The 19,365-nt window shown below is 39.0% G+C and overlaps 1 protein-coding gene across 20 annotated transcripts in view; it reads right to left on the reverse strand.

The window, feature by feature from the left end:
- Positions 1-19,365, reverse strand: part of MECOM (MDS1 and EVI1 complex locus) — a 572,749-nt gene that overhangs the window by 62,402 nt on the left and 490,982 nt on the right. Inside the window, exon 1 of one of the 20 annotated variants that reach the window (XM_067033974.1) lies at positions 830-1,715. The exons of 11 other annotated variants lie outside the window; for them this stretch is intronic. The gene's annotated coding sequence lies outside the window, so the exon portion shown is untranslated. Of the gene's footprint in view, positions 1-584; positions 715-829; positions 1,716-19,365 lie in introns of those variants that run through there. 8 more of the 20 variants (XM_059065055.2, XM_067033975.1, XM_067033977.1 and 5 more) reach the window with 8 other exon arrangements.

Here is a 19,365-nt window from a genome sequence, read left to right on the forward strand (position 1 = left end):
GTATTAACTTTCTTACTCTCCGTATTCTTGCCCCAAGACAAAAGCTTAACTTTCTCCAGAAACCTTTCCCCCGTGGGTGAATTATTCGCTTCTGATTTGCTAACACAACTGCATTTGTCTCCCAAATGTCTTAATCGTCTCGGAAATCTCGAATAAAATAAAGTAACAACACATCTTCCGTCATTTCATCGAACACACTCCTGTGTTTTAAAAAGCTGTCAAGTTCCAAAGATAGCTTAAAAAAAAAAATTCCCTTTAGGTGGACTTTAGAGAAAGGCCCTTTCAAAAATCCAACAGCGAAAGGAAAAAAAAAAAAAAGAAAAAGAAATCCCCACAATCTAGCCAAAGGGTCCGAATGTGACTTTCTCGCGAAGCAGCACACGATGTTGGACAGCAAAGCTGTTACTTGGCAAGGTGGAACTCGGCCGAAAGCGGGTCCAAAGTCGCGTGGCCGGTGCCAGGAATTCAGATTTTGGCAACCCCACCTTCTGAGTCCCTGATACCGACGGACAGACACACGGAGGGAGGGGAAGGAGGAGAAGAGCGAGAGGAAAAGGAGGCCGACAGCCGGCAGAGAGACCCACCGAAGGCCGGACGACCCACCCCGGAGACGCGTCCAGACCGCACCGTTGCACAGGAGGAACAAGGAAATCGCCAGTCCCGGCAACGTAGATAAGCACAGGGCTCCGCGAGACTGCGGGCAAGTAGGAAAAGAAGGCTGGGGGGGCGGGGGGCGCCCCGGAGAAGGGGTGCCAAGGCAGGAAACTGTCCCAAGTAACAAACTATGCACATCTCCAGGACTTCTTTTTTTTAAAGTGAGTTCTCTTACCTTAAGATTTCTATGGCCTCAACTCAGCAATAAAAGGCAATCACAGAAGAATTAAAACAAACAAAATAAAATAATCAGCAGCCCCCAGGTTTCCTGCACGAAAATCCTTTCATACGATCCCGAGCCACATTTCGAGATGTTTAAAAAAAAAAAAAAAAAAAAAAAAAAAAAAAAAAAAAAAGCCTCGCGTCTCGATTTCCGAATGGTCTCTGATAACTTTGTCCGTCTCTAGGATCTGCTCGCCAGGACCACGCGTTTCAGATTTATTGTCCGCCAACAGTGTATTTTTAAGACCAGAAATGAAGTCTCCTCTCGTCTGGGTGACCCGAGTTTGGTGTGTTTTGGCTTTTTTCCCCCTTCCTAAATGAGTTCCGAGCTATTCTTTCTGGTTCACATCACCTCCCTCTTTTCTCACTTTCTCTTGCTCTTATCAGCCCGATGTGTAATGAAAGTTATCTGAAACCTACTAAAACTTCTTCCACTTCTCTCTCCCAGTTCCAAGGTGGGGGGTGTGGGGGGGAGATACAAGCAGGAGGAGGAGAGTTTGAAAAGGTGGGGGGCCTGGGGAGGCGAGGGGAGCTCTAGCCCCCTTTCTGATCCTCCGCTGCGCCTTCCCCGGTCCTAGACCCTCACGGGATCGTCCCCTTTCGCAACTCGTAGCTCAGCCGCCGGGTTTCTATTTCATGAACTGTCTCTTTAAAGAGGATCTGCTCGGCCATCCAGAAAGAACCCGGGGCGAGGGAGAAAGGGAGCTATCTCCCGCCGCCCAGAGTGATCGGAAGCCAGACAGGCTCCTCTTTCAGTAAATTTTTAAAGTGACAGCAGCCTCCTCTGGCGAGAGAGGTCACAAAAAGGTCGCCAAGACTCAGTCCTATAGGGACAGACTGATTACGGATGCACCATCCCCCTTAAACATGTAGATTTCTCTGGGTAAACAACCAATGGGGAGATCTCGCCAGGCAGGATTTCTTTCCCCAGGGAAATATCCTCTGTTTCGGTGTCCTGAAAGCACAAGTGTAAGTGTGTGTGTGTGTGAGTGTGTGTCTGTGTGTCTGTGTGTGTGTGTGTGTGTCTGTGTTGGGGGATGGGAGTAATGGGGTGGAGAAGGGCTTTCGGGGTGTGAGGGTGTGTGCACGAGGCTGGGGGTGAGGCGCTGGAGGGGGCGAGGAGGTGGTTTAGGGTGAAGAGACGCTGGCTCACGCTAACCATAATTACTTTAGAAATTCTCCGAAAACAGTAGCCTAAAAAGTTGAAAAGGACATTTCCAGTTTTCTGTTAAGTATTTATTATTATTATTGAAATTCGTACTTTGATTTTTCCCTCCATTATCACAGTTAGGTCAGCAGAAGAGCATGCTACTTTTTAAATCATATTTTTCTTAGAAGAAGGAATTTAAAAATCTGAAACATTATTTGCATATAACCTGCCCAAATAGCGTATTAGGGGCTTAGAGAGGTTGACGATTGTCTGGTGAGTTTTTGCTATATTCTCTGATACATTAACTAAAACATCATGAATGCCCCAAAGTGGAATTGATAACTCAGATTATTTTTTTAACTTTTAACATCATGAGTGTTGTTTTGGGGGAATCAGTACTATATGGTGATTAATAATTTTCTAATATATATGGTCAGCTTTTATCAACACATTCCAGAAACAACATTGGAAGAAAGAATATAGGGAATGCGTAGCAAAATAAGTGTCTACGGATTTACTCCAGCCAAGCTTGGAAATTTTAGTAAAATCCATCGGTTAAATGGAAATAAACGCTTTTTATCACAAAACTCCATTCATAAAAACAAATGGACAAAATCCAACTTCTCAGCTCAACAATGGAAAGTTAAGTAAAGTAAGCGAGTCAAGGGACACTTGAGGGGGAGGGGTGGAGAGAGACGGGATGGAAGGCGCGTTTATGTTAAACTTCATCTGCAAACGGAGACGGTACAAGTCCTTTTTGTTTTCTCCAAGTGCAAATAGACGTGTAAATCTAGTAGATCTGTATTTCCCCAAAATGCTGATTTAAAAACAAAAATAGTAACAAAAGGGAGGGATGGGGGGGAGAGAAAATGACAAGAGGTGGTGACTAATTCGTTTTGGTGGCCTGTTATCTGTGACATTGAACTGTTATTTCAGATAATGGCCATTGTTTGCGGGAAAATCGCACAGCAATGGTAGGTAGGACAGGAAAAATCCTTTGTAAATAACCTAAAACCCAGTCAGATATTCCCATAGAGTTCGGCGCTTGAGAACCTTTAAGAGCTCCAGGCTTGCTGCTGCCATTGATTTCCTGCCCTTCCTCAACTTGCCCATTGTAGGAGCTCCCCCGACCCTTTTTTTTTTTTTTAATTTAGCCATAAATTAGACCAGCTCGAGCTATGAGCTGTTCTATTTTCTTCCTGTCAGGATGAGGGATTTGTTTTATGATGCATTGTGTGTTAAATACAAGTAATCTGGGGAACCGATTGCTTCAGACAGTGCGGCCTGATCAGGGGGTCTGAGAGCTCAACACCCCAATCCTCCGCCCTAGTCTCTGGCCTCCACCTCCTTGCCCTTTACAAAGCTGCTCTGAAAAGGAGGAAACGTCGGTGGATAAACAAAAGTTCGTATGGAATCAGTGGCAGGTCCTGGCTAAATTAGGATTCGTGGAAAGGGCCTCGGAGTTTTTTCCCTTATATTGGGTTCGGGTGGGGAAGGCGGGGCGACTTTCAAGGTCTGGGCACTTGCAGGTGCGTCAGGAGGCCGGTAGATGGCGATGCGCCCCGAATTAAGTAGCGGCGCTGGCGGCTCCAGCCACCCAGGTGAACCCGCTGCCGCCCGCCGGGTGCTGGCAGCCGAGCTCTGCCCTCCGCCTCCCGCGCGATCCTGCGCCTTCCGGAGGCTCAAGCCCGGATGGGTGCACCCTGCAATCCAGACCCGCAGATACGGACCTGAGCTAAGGCTATTGCTACGCGTGAAATTCTCTTCCTCAGATAGAGCCAAAAGAGTTAACACTTTCTTTCTCAGTCCTTGGAAGATTGATCTAGAGAGATAGGGGATTATTTAGCCTTATCATTATTATTTTATTAATGTCATCATCCTCAGTCTGGTTCTCCACTGAATAACTTGTGAGAAAGACTAAAGGACCTCGGCAAACATCAGATCTCAGTATTTCTTCTCTCTCTCTCTCTCCTCTCCCTCTCGTTCCCCCACCCCCGCCCCCTCCCCTCTTTGACTATACTGTGATAACTTCACGGACCTCTCTTTTTCCTGACGACGCAACTTGAAATTTAAAAATGGGTTCCTGAAATCCCAGAGTAGCTAGAAGGGCCTTGATTCTCATGAAAGGAGCCTCTGGCTATTTCAATAATAACCCTTTAGGACAAGACCCTGACCTGCCTCCCCTGATCAAAAGTGACACGGAAGAGGAGCCGGAGGGCTGGAGGAAAAGGTTTTTGCAGTGGGGGGCTTGCTTTGCTCCCCGGTTAACTGGCTCAACATCAGGAGGTTTCTAAAACAATAAACAAATACAAGGAGACAAATACCACCACCAATTCCCTTTATTCCTTGGGATTTCTGGTGAAATCTGTTTACAGTAGTTCCCAGTTACAAATTAGTCTGCAAAAGCTGCTGTCTGCTCAGCAGTAATCAGTAACATGCGTGTTCTGCAGTGTTTAGCGCTGCCCTTGAAATGGGCTATTAAAAATAATGGTTTTACTATAATCTCAAACCAGCTTTAATTTGCAAACATGTATCAGCACAGATGATCTAAGTATTAAGGGAATGGAATCGGAGAACATACAACAACAAATGTACAGTTTAAAAGCAGAACTTAGAGTGATTTGGTGGCAATGTTTTTTAAAAAGAATCATACTTTAAAAACATTTTTCCAGAAGGAATGATCGTTTTTTCTGCCCTGTTCTGTTAATTGTTGTTTACCAGGAAAAAGGCATTGGAAAATATGAGGTTTGAGTGTGACTTGATAGATTTTCTGGGAGCTGTAAAGATCCCCCTTTGGCTGATGGCAGGGCTGGGGTGGGAGAGGTTAATGTGTTTTCTTCCTGGTCTGAAAAGGGCATAAACCCTCCTCAGGCCCCTTCCTTCCTCCCCCATCTACGTGGATTGCAGAATCTTTAAAAGGCTCAAAGATTTCCAATAAGGCCACTGGCTCTGCCTTCATTGTGTAACTGTTTATTTAAAATAAGTCAATATATTAGTTAAAGCAGTAAGAAGTTAGTACTCCAGTATTCAAGTGATTCCCACAAGACTGTAAGCTGATGCCTCTTTTAAGCCTTAAACTTCATGGTTGTCCCAGAAGTAAAAGTTCTGCTAATGGAGACCCTATGGGCATGGTACATTCCAGCACATCATTAAAGGAAAGAAAACCAGTCCAGCCAAAGCCAGATGAAATGACTGCACTGTCCACTTTTAATAGGCTTCCTGAGGACAAACAACCCTGTGACACTCTACAGAGGACAATATTTAAAAACAAGACAACTTGCTGGCAGTTTTCAATACCATAAAGTTAACAAAGTATGTTCCCATTCACCCTGACATTATGTTTTTAGTTTATAGAGGAAGGCACTTTATAACCTCAGCCTAAGTAGAGTTCCCTTAATTCTGTAGATTTGGGTTTCTTGAGGACGCTAAATATACACTGACCTCCAAGCCTGACATTTTTGTTTTAACGCTGTTTTGTTTGGGGTTTTTGTTTTTGGTTTTTTTGGTGGGTTTTTTTTTTATTTGTTTGTTTGTTTTGGTTTTTGTAACTTTTCAGGAACATACTGGTGCATTTTCACATTTCTCAAGTTCAGTTTCATTCATAGAGATCCTGTTAAATCCTGTTGCATACAGTTCACGTCAAGAAGCATGAAATAATCTGAGAAATTGACATTTGGCTGAACAATAACTGCTTGCTAATTAAATTAGCTTCATGTATGGATATTGATGTGTGTTTAAAAAGAAAATCAATGCTTCCTTTTCCACATCAGAATCGGATTTTGTAAAATCTTACCTAACTTAACTGATACAAATCTAAGAAAAAAATGTAAGTACCTCTTTAGGACTCAAGAGATTTCCCACTGATTCTCATATAAATATTTTTCCCAATACAGAAACTCCAATTTGTCTCTCCTCTTCCCTTCTCTCCAAATTCTTGACCACCTACAATTTCTCCTCTCAAATCTTTTTACTTAATAGGTAAGCCTTGTAATGAAGAATTACATTTAGGCAAGATAAACTGGATTGGGAAGCCATGGAATCAAAGGTAATATTTTGTTTAATTTTAATTTATATGTCTTAGTCCGGGGAGTATTCCACACGCTTGGCTCCCTAAACTTAAAGATGAATCCTGTCATGCTGGGTAGGCAGACCCAGCAAAAAAAAACGGTCATGCACAATAAGAGTTTACAAATAAAAAGCGCTCTGGATGTCTGGTCACCAACATACATTATTACCACTGCTCAGGAGAGATATTTCTGGTCTCTTTTGATGGACTTTGTCTTTTTTTTTTTTTTTTAACTCTATGGGGGTGGGGGAACTGTTATAAAAAGAAAGAAAGAAAGAAAAGAGGAAATTAAAGGTAAAAAAAATGTAAATAAAAAATTTCCCTTGGTCTGGAAATGGGCCCGACTGAAAGCATGTTAATCTCCACCTCAGTAATTTGGTTCTCCAGGAGAAGACAGAAGCCCTGCTGCTGTGCCCTGCACTTCATAAATCACATCTTTATGTGGACAAGGTCAGGGCACCTAACAGCTCAGACATGGGCCTTCGCAGTGGCTCGAGGATTCAGGCATGTTTACTCTCCCGCCCGGCTCTCCGAGGAGTAGTCCAGCACGCTTCTAATTACTTTTGATTATTTTCATTTGCTGGGGTCAGTCTGGCTTGCCAGGACTGCTGGAGGGTTGATTTCCTACAAATCTTGATGTCTTTGTAGGACAGCCCTGTGTGCATTCAGAATTAGCACCCCGTTATTGTCCCTCCAGCATGGGATCCCTCCTAACAGATACTGTGATAGAAAAGTTTCCCTAGTGAATCATTACCTACTTCCCTTTTTAGTAATTAACTACGCAAACATAATCACCCATCTGATCTTTTTTAAAAAAATGCAGATGACTCTCTTAACAGATGAGTATTTTATAGTATATTTGCCCAGAATAAACGTGATCTTTTTTTTTTTTTTGGCTTCGACTTTAAATATATTTAGTAATGATAGCAGCTCTTTGGAAACTAAGATGAAATACTTTGCTGAGACAACAGCTCTAGTGAATAAATTATTATACTCAAAGATTTATTTCCAAAACTCCAATTAAGGCTGCCATATTTAAAATATTTTTTGTTGGGCTATTTTGATGTATTTCAGTACTAAGCCATTATGCTGAGTGGTTATTTTGTGGCTAAAGCACAACAACAACAAAAAATTTATACCAAGTTTAAATGAATACACTGTGATAAAATGAAAACTTTAATAAAATATGTTGTAGTAAAATTTGGTAGAGAAAAAGAGTCAAAATATCATTATTTTTCTTTCTTATCCCTCGAAAGTATAGATGTTTAATACAATGATGCATATGCCTTAAAAGATACATTCAAGAAAAAAATGATGAGGAAATAAATATACACAAAACTGAGATAAATATTCATAAAAAAACACATAACACATCAACCTGGTTGTTCAGACAATAAGCATTTTCAGATCACTGAACAAAAATTACTATAATCTTTTTTATTTTATAAAAGATAACTTGGATCTTGATTATAAGTTGTCCCCAAAAGCCAAATCTCTCATTCTTCCTAACTTTAGATCAAAGAATTAAGGTCCTAATGAAGGCTTTAGGAATTAACCTCAACTGCTAGGAATTAATATTTTATTATTTTATCAATTTAAATTAAGTCAATTTTTCAAGACAGCATTTAGCACATTATGTAATAAATCCACAGTCAGCTTCTTTCCTGAGGCTTTAGGAACACCATTTCAGAGTGCTTTTAGACTTGTAATCTTGTGGAAAAAGTGAGTTGGAAGACCTTTCTCTGCCTCTATCTCTTCTCCTACCTGTTTGCCTTTGGGTAAGTCACTTAACCTTTGAGTCGCTTTCTATGAAAGTTTCACAATATCCGCCTAATAGGAGTATTGGGAAAATAAATTGGGTAATATGAGTGTGAACTGCTCTGAGTTCGTGGGAACAGGTCAAAACACTACGTTTCACAGTTTTTGTGTTTGTGTAATGGGTTAGACTAGACTTACATACACACACAATGAGGAAGATAGTCTGGTTTGTACTTTAGGGAACAGCAAAGTATAAGTATTTTTCTATCCTCTTTCTTCCATTCTAGTGTCAGTTGCCCTAATCCTTACCCTTACCTAGGGAAGAGAAGAATTTTAAGAAAAATGTTTTTTTCTCTTAAGCTGTGCTGTCCCCGAAGATGTCCGTCTTTGCCTGGCTCGCAGCTGAGTTTGCTCTGCCCCACCCACTGTGTTCTCTGCCAATTAGTAAGCAGGAGAATTCTGAGACAGAGGTGAAAGACCACTGAGATCCAAGAGCCCTAAAAACTGGGGTAGGAGGCCATGTATACACACACACACACACACACACACACACATCCAGACTAGTTTTCGGTCAATATTCGTTATCAAGGTCCAGAAATGTATTCTCTGCAACGTCCTCTGGTGGACTTTAAGTGCCAATACGGTAGGAATTGGGTTTCTCTCATTTGCCTCTATTGCCCAGATCCTAACATAATGTCAGACATAGAATAGGTATTCAGTAGGGGTTTGTTGAAAAAAATGTATTGGGTCCTTCCTTGATTTTCATTCCTATGTAGTTTGGATGCTTAGCTTGGATGCTTGTTACCTCTAGTCTGAATTATCACAATGACTTCGTATTCTGACCATCACTCACCCACCCACTAGTTTATGCTCAACACTGTTCATCTTCCCAAGCATCAGCTGTTACTCACTCCCCTGGTCAAAATTCTTCAATGCCTAACAATTCACTATAAACTCATTGTATTTTTTGAAAATGAAATGAGGTAATGTATGTAAATTACTTAAACTCAGGCATGACACCTAGCATTATGGTCAATGAAAAAAATAGCTATTATTATTATTGGTATTGCTGATATAATTATAATTTTAATCATTATTGTTCCTCAGCCTATAATTTATTTTGCCTTCATTATCTTGGATGAAATCTTATCTATCCTTCAAAGCCACCTCTTTTTCTATGACCACTGGTCCCTAACTACCAGGTTTGACCTTTTCATCTTTTATCCCAAATCATCTCCTGGTTGACAGTCAGTTCTACCTTACGTTACAGTTGTATCTGTAATGGTCTTCAGTATGCATTATTAAAATTGTCAGTGGTCCTCCTTAAAGGGTTGTTGTAAATTCTTAAGGATGAAATCAAGTTTGATTCATATTCACATCTTGAATAGCATCTTTTCAGAATAGGCTAAACTACCTTTGAACTGCGCTGCAAGAATCAATTAATTATGGCCAACTGTATCAGGAATTGTTATATTTAATATCTAAGGAAACTGGACTATTTACCACTGTTCCCCCATGGGAATCAATTGATGCACTGGTAATTCTCTTTTAGGAAATCTAGAGATAGAAATGTCTACCACTGCTGCTTTCCAGGAGTAGCACTTTATTGCTCCCCCCATGCACCCATACTCGTGCTTCTATACGAACTATCTGAGTTGGCCCTTAACCTGGGTACCAACCCTGGACAATATCTGGGATGCCTCCCTTTTCCTTATCCCCAGTGAGCAGTCATTGGCTATTACATTGTTTCTTTAGTGCCCTCACCTTCCCGCTGGCACTGGCCTGATGTGGGCCCTTGTCATTTTAGGCCTGAATTCTGTGGCATCTTTACATGAAAAATTAGTCTTCCTGAGTAACAAAGTTATGACAATGTTTTGCTTTACTTGAAAACAAAAGCTAAAAAAGAAAAACCACACTAATAAAAACCCTAATTGTTCCTAATTTGCTAGAAAATAAAGCTAATTCAAAATGCAATCTTCTCTATAAGTGGATGTCAAATTTATCTTTCCAGGCCCATGGTCTGATTCCTCCCTCTAAACAAATCTTAAGTTCTGGTTAACTAGGGAGATGAGCTCTTGGCCCTTTAACTGTGTTCACGCAGGCCCTTTGCTTTACTTATCTCTGATACTCAGAGCATTCAGGAGATGAAACAAAAGCTCAAGGAGGAGAAGTCAGAGTTCTATCTATCAAGCTCATACACAGCCCTCCAGGCTCCTTTCCTTGAAATTCTTACAGTGCTCATTATTAAAAACATTCATTTGTCAGTCATCATATTTAGGGTCATTTGGGATATTTCTGTCATCTGCTGATCTACCTATAAGTTGTTTGATGGCAAGAAATGCACTTTACACCAGCATTTTCTCATCAGTGACTTGTTACCAGGTATTCTCTGAAAATGTGTTCCGTGGTCAAATGAGGTAAAGATAGCTCCATCTTGGAGCTTCGCAGTAAACATCAATGTGGTAAGTGCTCTAAGACTCTAGAAGTCTAAGAAGTCCTTCAGTGAAGAAACCTATTTTGGCTTGTTTAATAGAGCATCAATAAAGATAGTTAGACATGTATGAAAGCCCCTTTCCCCTTCCACTGAACGCCTACGGGGAACAATTTTGGAAATAAAGCTTTTTATTATGTTGCATCTGTTTCAGCAAAGCTGATACTAGTAAAAACTGCTAAGTATTCCCTAAATATTTTTCTATTAATTGACTGTTTTCACTCTTGACCAAAAATGTTACTAAAAAATAGTGATGGATAAAGAGAGACAAAATCAAGCCTCAACTTTTCATTCAGCTTGAAAGCATTTGGAAGGTCTATCAAACTCACAGAGAAAGGAGGTTATCAGTAAACTCTCCCCAACTGATCCTTTGCCTGTGAACTGTTGTAATTTTACTTGAGTTTCTGGTATGAGAAACTTCCAAAGAAATGTGTGTAATCATTCCTTTCAAAATCAACCCACACCTTCCTATCCTCTTCCATTATAAGCCCTTCTAAAGCATAGATTTTACCATGGGCATATTTACACACAATGTTTTATACTATTTAGGCTCTTCTTAATAAGATTTGGCATTATCTAGATATATATTTCCCCAGGAGAAAGAAAAGCAGTTATTTAATCTTAGTCTACCAAAGCCTGAATTAAACATTTAAGAATTAAACTGGCCTTTTCTCCAGTTTTTGATATTGGATTCCTGTGTTGTGCCTGCCAATGGCTGTCTAACTGCTAAACTAAGTGGACATTAAATCAGATGGCATACAAAATTACAGGAATTTGATCTTTACATAAACCACAAACCTTGATGAACTAACGTTGTTCCAGATGAATTAACTCATCATCCTGCGGAACAGAACATTTCGCAGGAGCAACCACACAGTCTCCTCTGTAAAGAGCACTAATGGCTGTGATTAATTTGTGATCTATTGAAAGTGCTCACTGCTAACTAAAGAGGCCTGTGCTAAACAAAGGGGGAGGGATGGTGAGGCAGTTTTGGCCCAGAATTACTGCCCTATTTCAACATTCTGATGGTGGATGCTAGCTATGATGTCCCAGTTGTAGAATTATCAAAAAACAATCAATATGCTAAGTTCTGACCAGTGATGTAGTGAGATATCACTCTTCCCTATATTGGAAATGCTGAAATGCCATTTTATTATGTCAATGACTATAACTAGACACTTTAAAAATAAAAACTCTGTAGAGCCAGAAAAGTGTGAGGCTATAATCCATTTAATGGGTGTCATATCTTTTGATACATATCAAATAGTAAAATGTCAAAATAGTGGTTAAAGTACCCAATAAAATCTCAGCATCATTATGAAAACATGGACATGATTTCGGGTGTGGCTTTAAAAATATATTTCTGTTAATTTTGTTGAGTCAATCCTTCAACTTCAAATAAAATCCTAATATACCCTGTCTGTAAACTCCAGAATTAAGTACCGGTCAATTTCCATGATGCAGATTCTCAAAGGTATTTGTGTTTTGGTATGTAGTTCTTGACTGGAAAACAAATCTAGTCTTGCTAATGCAGTGCCTACAACTAGAAAGGAGAATGCCGGAAGGGACATAAATACTTAAAAAGAACAGAAGAAACACACTTTGATTCACACATAATTTCTCTCCTCATGTGATCTGGACTATCAATTTACAAATAAACCATGGAACCCAGTCATGAGATGGAGAAAGTCAAAATTATAAGCCTAGGATGGTAAGATCGAAATGGCTATAGATTTTAAATTTTATACTCATGCTTTTGTGTAATATTATGTTGTATCTAATACAGTTTTATGTTCTTCCCTCTTCCAGTTTTCCAAGAGCTAGCAAAGTTCGTATGTCCTCAAAAAAAGAAGTTGGATGAATCAATTTTAAATGATTCACTAAGTCCTTTAGTATGTTCAGTTGTATTAATTCTGTGTTTTTGTTGTCTCTGCAGAAATTATCATAATAAATGTTTATCATTTCCTATACATATCTCTTTGGTAACCAATGCTGGAATATTTCAAGAAAGTCATTAAAAGTCTTTATAAAATATATTTTGCTACATTTCAATCTTGGAAAGCCCAGTGGTGTTGTAACATAACATATACATGTTCAAGTTACTAATGTTCAACTATTGTGAACAGATAGAAAGAGGGAGATAGAGATGGAGAAGAGAGGAAGAGAGAGAGAGAGAGAGAGAGAGAGAGAGAGAACAAGAACGAGAATGAGAATGAATGATCCTTTATCCAGAAAAGAGCATCACATGGAGAAAGAATCATCTGTTCCCTCAGTAGGAATCAGTGTTTAAATGCGTTTTGTATTGAGTATCTTGTTGCATTGAGTGTGACTCTTAGGTTTAGAGATATGTATTTTTCACACCATGCAGCACCTGAATGCAAAAACACCACTTTCTCCAATGCTCAACCAAAGTCAAGGTGATCTATGTCCCTACTGGATGGTTTAAGGGCTGAGCAAGCGAAATTTTGATTACACTTGATTTTCAATTACTGGTTCACTGTAGAATCTAAGCCCTCAGTAAAATGCAAATTTGCTGAATTTGGTTTAGACTTTGAAAAGTATTCCATAGCAGTGATGAGATAAATAATTAAGGTAAATAAAGTATCTTCCAGTCAAAGAACCTGTGGATGGCAAACCAACATTTCTTCTCTAATTATTCCTTGTTCACAATGATCTTGTTTAATATGGTCCAGGTGACCCCAGTGGCTCATAACTCACATGACCCAGCTGTCAAATCATTCACACCTAGGATGTGGTGGCAATGCTGTCACCTGTTTTCACAAATGTGCCACCTCTTGTGGCCTTTAGCAGGGAAGGTGATGGGCTGAATGTGGTTAGCTGCCATAATGAAGTAAGAAGATCTTCTTCCCAGGGCTCATTAGACCACAGGTTTCCTCTCTGCAAATCTAAAATCACTTGGGCTCATGAGCAATCAGTTTCTCCCCAGTTTCCTGCTAAGTTGTAGCCCTCTGATGTTGGAGCCCTGGATAGAATCTGCTGCTAGTTATGTGATACTGAGCTGCTTAAACTTCCTGAATTTCTCTTTCAATATCTTTAAAATTGTGGTAATGGCACCTATATCATAGGAGGTTATTAGGATTAAACAATGGAGATTATACTATATATATATATATATGGCACTTAAAATGCCTGCTACATAGTAGACATTCAAAAGGAGGGGAAATATTATAGTGATTAAAAGTACAGACACAAGAGTAGGACAGCCTGGATTTAAATCAGAGCTTCACTATGTGCTAGGTGAGTGACATGTGCCAAGTTACTTATCACCTCCATTTCCTCGACTGTAAATGAGGATAATGATAGTATCTTACAGAGGATTAAGCATGATAATACATGCACAGCACTTAGCTCAGTGCCTAGAACATAAGGACCTAATAAACATTAACTATTATTAAATGGAGTTCTAACTCTATAAAATAGCTGTTAGCTTCTATATAAATGCCCTTTATGGTTTTTTTTTTTCCATAGACATCTCTACATTAGAAGAGGAATAAGCATTTTTTAAAACCTAATTTATCTGCTGTCACACAGGCAGCAGTTTGTTTTTTGAGAAACAAAATGGAAACATATAGAAGCAGAGAAAAAGAACCAAAATAAGTGACAGGAATGCAAATTCATTATGGCATCTAACAACTAAGCTAGGAATCCCAATCTTGGGAGTGGGGAGAAATATTTCCTAAGAAAGGAATATTTTCGGAGATAGGTAAAAGAGAACACATGAAGAGAAATTGGAATCTTCATGATTCTATTGAAGTGATTCATGTTTTCAAAATAGACCTTGAACAGAAATTCAGTACGTTTTAGTCGATATTTAAAGTAGGCTATTAAAAGATAGAATTCTTCAAAATGTGAATAAAATGGGGAAAATGGGAGGTGAAACATTCAAGGAAAAGGAAAGAGCACACACACAGAGTAAGATGTTCGTGTGAATCTAGGGGATCTCAGCAGAGGTTGTTCAGTTTGGGATGTGTAAATTTCTTCTGTGGGCTGGGGCAGAAATGTGAGTGGGTGGTGTTGGATCTTCCAAAGCCAGTCAAATCTTTAGATGACTGTAGCTGCTCTCTCTCTTTTTTTTTTTTTTTGCGGGCCTCTCACTATTGTGGCCTCTCCCATTGCGGAGCACAGGCTCCGGATGCGCAGGCTCAGCGGCCATGGCTCACGGGCCCAGCCGCTCAGCGGCATGTGGGATCTTCCCGGACCGGGGCACGAACCCGTGTCCCCTACATCGGCAGGCGGATTCTCAACCACTGCGCCACCAGGGAAGCCCTAGCTGCTCTCTTAACTGCAACCTGATGAGACCCTGGGCCAGAACAACCCAGCTAGCTAAGCAGCTCCTGAATTCTAAACCATAGAATCTGAGGACAATACATGTTTATTATTGTTTTCAGCCACTAAGTTTTGGGGTAAATTGTTATGCAGCAATAGATACCAAAAACACCAGCCAAAGACCTTTGGTGTCTATGGAGAATTCAGTCACCTGGCGTCCTCTGACTGTCAGAGACCTCTGGCCCATGAAGGGGCACCCCGACTGCCCCAGCCTGCACTTAGCCTCAGCCTGCCCTTTCCCTCCTGCAGCTGGAAAGAGATGGTTTCACACCCCCATCTAACAAATACTCGCCTCTGGTTCCTCTCATGAACTGTTGCTCAATAAGCTCGTTAGGATATCCCAAGAGCCATGAAGTTGAGAAGCATTAGTGAATAAGACTTGATAAGGCCAAATTATGGAAAGCTTTCTAAAGCCTGTTGGAATTTAGGCTATCTTGGATTGAAAGCAGAAAAAGCAGCGATCATAAGTTTCAGAGTGGTGATATTATGAAAACAGATTTCAGAAAGATCTGTTTCCCTATTTCCAGAGTCCTCATTTAGTGGATCATGAACTTTCAACTGGTTTGGCAGTATGTACCAAATTCGGGCTAAGTTGATTTGTCGATTCAGACTGATTTTTCATTATTGTGTATAAAATGACTAAGATGTTAATCTTTGAATGTAAAAGGGCTCTGATAAACTGGTTATCAGGAGTTCCCTCAACACTAGCCCAAACCTAGAAAAAAGGTAATACAATAGTTTCACTGCCAAAGGCAGCAATGAAAAGTAATATTAGCAATAAATGTTTCTCTCCCTTCCCATCACTGCCATGGACTAGAACCTTGCCCCTCTTCTGTGGTAGCAGGAGCTCTCCTGGGAGTTGCAACCACTTTTGATAAAGTAGCTGTGGGCTGCTATTCCCACAGGTTCCCAGAGAGATTGCCAGGTTTTCAAAACTACCAACCAAACCATATCAGATGTGACAGAGAGCATGGTAGGGATAACACATCATCCTTTGCAGGGGGCTTTCACCTAGATTAGTTAATTAAAAGTCACAAATGATGCAAATCTATGAGATGGTATAACAAGTAAAATTATCACAGTAAAAATGAGAAAAAAGATGCAGACATTAGAGAACTTGCCTAAGGTCCTCATGCTGTTAAGTGGTAGACCTGCGGCTGGAAGATAGAACTTCTTAGCGAATGTTTTTTTCTGTTGTACCAGTGCTTCTCCATCTATCCAAGCAAAGAGGCTGAATTTAAATTTAATTTTCTTTCCTCTTAGAGAAACTGGTAATTTTATTTATCACTTCACTTCACTTTGGTATTTCCTTTTAAGTTTTCATTTTTAAACATTTTCTTGGAAGTCTTTCAAATTATAAAAGCAATTCGTACTGTTTTACCAACTAAACAACACAACACAGTGGTGATTCACCATTCTGAGGTAATTAATATTCAGTCCAGTGTGGGTTTTTTCTTGTTGTATTCTTTGCTCACACCAAATTTTTTAAAATTCACCAAAATAAAGTTATACTTTACATATTATTCTATAACTACCTTTTTTGCATGTGACAATATATCACAAACACACTACAAGTTTAAAAGTCTATAATATCTAATTTAAAATTCTTTTTCTAATCTGTTTTTGTGCACATACAGCCACATGTACATACATGCACACACAGACAGTTTTACAAGGACTCTTCGGTTTCAGAATAACTCTGAGATTTCTTCCCAATCCCACACCACTCTCTTCAATTCCTTGGCTGTTGATTCACAGGTTGAAAATGACCTACTAAATATGCTGCCGGATAAAGTTTAGAAGCCAAAAGGAGTGAAACATTAATATAAACCATTGTCCCTGCTGTTAAGGCCCAAGCAATCTATTTAGAGAGACAAGACTAAGCTACTTGAAAGAACAACAAATAGTACAAGACTGTAAGTCATTAATACTAAATTATGTGGCTTGAATGATAAGTGCTACAGAGTTTCAGGCAGGAAAGAGATGCTGGTGTGGTAGGGGAAGTTTTATGGAAGAGTGAGACTTTCACTCATTCAAAGACTGGGCAGAAGTGGAAAAGAATATTCCTGGGGAACTTTTGATGTCCTAGAGTTAGGTTAAAGGTACTTTTAATGTTTGTTCAATTTCTTTGATAAAACTCAGCATCCTATTGTTCCTTATGATCCCCAAATCATCCCCATATGTTTTTAAAGTATAGACTGTAGTAGCTTAGGTATACGTATATTCATGTGTGTGTTTTAAACAGAGATTAATTTTCCTGATGGATTCTAATACATAAATGGATTTATGCTGGGTGAATCTGCCAGCATAAATTAAAGAAACAGTGAAAAATAATTGTTCTGATAAAATCTAAAAGCAGTAAGTAAGGTCAAGAAATTTTGGGAGTAATTCTTTTTTAAATTTAAGAATACCTGTTAACATACTGAAGGTACACCTCTAGGTAATGCTTTGTAGATAAACTAGAAACACTTTGTTTCAGATAATGAGTCTTCCTATTTTGTTTAATAGCCGAAGACCTAGTCAAATCATTTTCAATAGCAATAAAAACAATAACAAAAATCACAAAACACTTTAAATCATAAGCACAATGCCTAAATACATACAACACACTGCTGTTTTCTGTGTTGTAATCACTTTTTTGTAAATTATTTGATGTTGATTGGAAATGTAGGCAAAATATATCCATTAGCTTTTTTAAAAAACTGTGTATTTAAATAGTTTATTTCTAACATTAGTCAGTCTTGTTAATTTCACTCATTTATTCATTCATTCTGAGAAGAAACCAGACATGGTCTTTGCCAAATTCTCATCTTTAAAAACCATAATGGTCACAATGTGGCAAACGTATTGGGGTGCAGCAAGTGGATACTGGTGACCAATTAGCAAGCTACTGAAGTAATAGAAACAAGAGATGATGGCAAGATGGTAAAATATAAGTGTCCACTCTATGTCAGGTGCTTATTATGCATCATTTCTTTTAACAACTCACTAACCACCATAAGTGATTATTATCCTTGTTCTGTAGATGACAAAATTTACGAACTCAGTAAGATGGAGTAAATACCTTGCCCAAAGTCACACAGTTGGTAAGTATTAAAGATGGGATTCAAATTCTAATTAATCTGACTGTATATTTTGCTGTGATCTTTACCCAAAGCTACAATACCTCAGACATAAAGATCTAAAAGATTGCCCTGCTAACTTGCCAAAGATGTCATCTTTCTGATATTGGGAACTGGCAATGAGTATCACTCTGAGCCAACCACTGACTGACAGGGACCCTAAGGAAGACTAACCTCAGTTTAATAATAAATATCAGACACATAAAGGAAGTATTCACTAGGGGTATTTTCAAGACCAATATAGACTCCTGGGACAAAAGTGCACCTATACTGCATATTTGTAATAACACAGTCATTTTGTGGGTGTGAAAACAGAGGCCAGAGAAGGAACTTGATTTTCCCAAACCTAAATCATAATAGGAGTAAGAATAAATGTAACCGATGCTTGGTTTATGGCATCATACATTTTTTCAATTACCCTGTCATAGATTAATGTATTTTCATTGTAGTCTGTTAGGAAAATACACATGAAAAAGGAATTCAGTACTCGAAGTAAAGAAGAGGGGAACTTAGAAGTAAAATTCTCATCTACTAAGGTTCTCAAAAAGTGGCCCTAGAAAATGTATCTTTTGTCCTCATCTTACATTCTTCACTTAGATTTGTGTAAAAACATAAAGGTAGAAATAAAAGAAGATAAAATGATTTCTTATTTTTCTGTCCACAACTATAAATATGTCATAATAGGGATGCTAATAAAATCAATGAAATTTGATTTTTAACATTATGTCATTAAACCATAATTATGTCTCATAGCCCAGAGAAGGTCATTTGGGGTTTTTAGTGGTTTCCTCTTAAATCTAGCATGTCTGCCCTTGCTATCTGCTTCCTTATCTGATTATTTACACTGTTTGAAACTTCCTTGTGCTTTTATCATCAAAAACCACTTGTGGTCTGCGTCCTGGGTGCAAGGCACCGACCCCATGTCATATTCCTTGTCTAAGCCACGTTCCTAGTAAAGTTTCCTGACAAAAGTTTTGTCAACATAATAGCCAACATAAGTTTTCATAGGAAATAAATTTGTTTATAAAAGTAAGTCTTAAAGTGGGAATCAGTTCCTCTGTTTCAAGATATCTTTTGAAACTGCTTAATGAGAGTTCTTGAAGATTTTGGTGAAGACACATCAGGATGCACGCAATAGGAAAGCATCTAAGTCTTCGTATCTTAAAACTGTTAATAGAAATAAATTGTTCATTGCATCATCAGACAACACATTTCCACTGTGACTATGCTCAGCGGGTATTCATTCTAGTGAGAATTAACATGAAAATGTATTAAGAAAATGAAGTTGTGAAACTGATTAATTTCAGCAACCATAGGAGATAGAGTATAATCAAAATGTTGCAATTGCACCGGATATTCAAGCCATCTATAGTGTAAGAGAAGTTTCTAATTAGTCTATGTTTTTCATCACTAGGGAAAAAAAAAATGTGGTTTTAGATATCATGTTTAAAGCACCTAAAGAACCCAGAGTTGTCATGCTAAATACAAGAGATCTAAAGATCTGCTGTTACACATCCATTACATTTAGTGAGCTGTCCTCCTGGCTTTTTTGAAG

This window comes from Kogia breviceps, chromosome 5 (genome assembly GCF_026419965.1).
Source record: "Kogia breviceps isolate mKogBre1 chromosome 5, mKogBre1 haplotype 1, whole genome shotgun sequence".
Lineage (NCBI taxonomy): Eukaryota > Metazoa > Chordata > Mammalia > Artiodactyla > Physeteridae > Kogia > Kogia breviceps.